Source organism: Neodiprion fabricii, unplaced genomic scaffold (assembly GCF_021155785.1).
Source record: "Neodiprion fabricii isolate iyNeoFabr1 unplaced genomic scaffold, iyNeoFabr1.1 ptg000089l, whole genome shotgun sequence".
In the NCBI taxonomy this organism is placed as follows: domain Eukaryota; kingdom Metazoa; phylum Arthropoda; class Insecta; order Hymenoptera; family Diprionidae; genus Neodiprion; species Neodiprion fabricii.
Genome location: NW_025791631.1, coordinates 17,501 through 20,000, shown reverse-complemented (window position 1 = coordinate 20,000; position 2,500 = coordinate 17,501). Strand labels below are relative to the sequence as shown.

The following is a 2,500-nucleotide window of genomic DNA, read 5'->3' as shown; positions in this document are numbered from 1 at the left end:
GAGCCATTCGCGGTTTCACCTTAATTTGGCTTGCACTGAGACATGCATGGCTTAATCTTTGAGACAAGCATATGACTACTGGCAGGATCAACCAGGGAGCTTCGATACAAAAATCTCGGCTCGGACGTGCGCCACCCATCGCCGACCGGGTCTCGTAGCCCGGTCGGGCCGCGCGTCTACTGTGTGTTTCGGGACTGCACGCAGGCAGCCCCGGTTCCGTGTGCCGCCACCTCGACACTCGGCTTATAAGCGTTCGAACGATCTCCCGTACCCGTCGGCTAGATTGAAAGCGTCTGGGATACGTTGTTATAACGTCTCTGGTCTTTGAGTGTACGCTCGGAAAGAAGCGAGTTGACGCGTGCGTTGGAGCGTTCAGCCTTCCGTGTTTCACGGAGAGCCGAACTTCTTGGTACCGCGTCAAGGGCCATTCGGTCTGAGACACCGACCCGCGGTATTGCAGTGACGATAGATGAAACAACGCGAGTCGCGTAGTTTCTTTGGTACGAGGCACGGAACGGTCCGCGAACGCCCGCTCCTGGTCTACGCCGACGTACGTATCGTGCTCGAGCACGTACCGGTACGGCGTAGCAGGCGGACGACGGGAGACCGGCCCGACCGACTCGCTCCTCTTACTAGTAGGAGCCTGGCCGCTAGGACGTCGGCGCCGGTACGGTGGTAGCACGGTCGGCTTACGGGGCGAAACCTCCGCGGGCTATCGAAAAAATTTTGAACTCCGGGAACTTTGTCGAAATTAACCGAGGCTCATTTGACGATGTTCCGACAGGCTCCCCGGCCCGGATCGACTCCGGGACGCCGCGCATCGCCTTTCGGTCGACTCGGACCGAAATTTTTACAAGTCCCGTCGGCCCGTATCGACTCCGGGACGCCGCGCATCGCCTTTCGGTCGACTCGGACCGTAATTTTTACAAGTCCCGTCGGCCCGTATCGACTCCGGGACGCCGCGCATCGCCTTTCGGTCGACTCGGACCGTAATTTTTTACAAGTCCCGTCGGCCCGTATCGACTCCGGGACGCCGCGCATCGCCTTTCGGTCGACTCGGACCGAAATTTTTACAAGTCCCGTCGGCCCGTATCGACTCCGGGACGCCGCGCATCGCCTTTCGGTCGACTCGGACCGAAATTCTCACAAGTCCCGTCGGCCCGTATCGACTCCGGGACGCCGCGCATCGCCTTTCGGTCGACTCGGACCGAAATTCTTACAAGTCCCGTCGGCCCGTATCGACTCCGGGACGCCGCGCATCGCCTCTCGGTCGACTCGGACCGAAATTTTCACAAGTCCCGTCGGCCCGTATCGACTCCGGGACGCCGCGCATCGCCTTTCGGTCGACTCGGACCGTAATTTTTACAAGTCCCGTCGGCCCGTATCGACTCCGGGACGCCGCGCATCGCCTTTCGGTCGACTCGGACCGTAATTTTTACAAGTCCCGTCGGCCCGTATCGACTCCGGGACGCCGCGCATCGCTTTCGGTCGACTCGGACCGTAATTTTTACAAGTCCCGTCGGCCCGTATCGACTCCGGGACGCCGCGCATCGCCTTTCGGTCGACTCGGACCGAAATTTTTACAAGTCCCGTCGGCCCGTATCGACTCCGGGACGCCGCGCATCGCCTCTCGGTCGACTCGGACCGAAATTTTCACAAGTCCCGTCGGCCCGTATCGACTCCGGGACGCCGCGCATCGCCTCTCGGTCGACTCGGAACGAAACTTCATCGAGTCCCGTCGGCCCGTATAGACTCCGGGACGCCGCGCATCGCCTTTCGCTCGTCTCGAACCGAAATTTTCACAAGTCCCGTCGGCCCGTATCGACTCCGGGACGCCGCGCATCGCCTCTCGGTCGACTCGGAACGAAATTTTCACAAGTCCCGTCGGCCCGTATCGACTCCGGGACGCCGCGCATCGCCTTTCGCTCGTCTCGAACCGAAATTTTCACAAGTCCCGTCGGCCCGTATAGACTCCGGACGCCGCGCATCGCCCTTCGCTCGTCTCGAACCGAAATTTTCACAAGTCCCGTCGGCCCGTATCGACTCCGGGACGCCGCGCATCGCCTCTCGGTCGACTCGGAACGAAACTTCATCGAGTCCCGTCGGCCCGTATAGACTCCGGGACGCCGCGCATCGCCTCTCGGTCGACTCGGACCGAAATTTTCACAAGTCCCGTCGGCCCGTATCGACTCCGGGACGCCGCGCATCGGCCTCTCGGTCGACTCGGAACGAAACTTCATCGAGTCCCGTCGGCCCGTATAGACTCCGGGACGCCGCGCATCGCCTTTCGCTCGTCTCGAACCGAAATTTTCACAAGTCCCGTCGGCCCGTATCGACTCCGGGACGCCGCGCATCGCCTCTCGGTCGACTCGGAACGAAATTTTCACAAGTCCCCGTCGGCCCGTATCGACTCCGGGACGCCGCGCATCGCCTTTCGCTCGTCTCGAACCGAAATTTTCACAAGTCCCGTCGGCCCGTATAGACTCCGGGACGCCGCGCA

The 2,500-nt window shown here is 61.4% G+C and overlaps 1 pseudogene; it reads right to left on the bottom strand.

The window, feature by feature from the left end:
• The window catches only part of LOC124187615, a pseudogene marked incomplete at its 3' end in the record, with an annotated part of 1,802 nt that extends 1,704 nt beyond the window's left edge, over positions 1–98 (bottom strand).
• Positions 99–2,500: the final 2,402 nt, after the last annotated feature.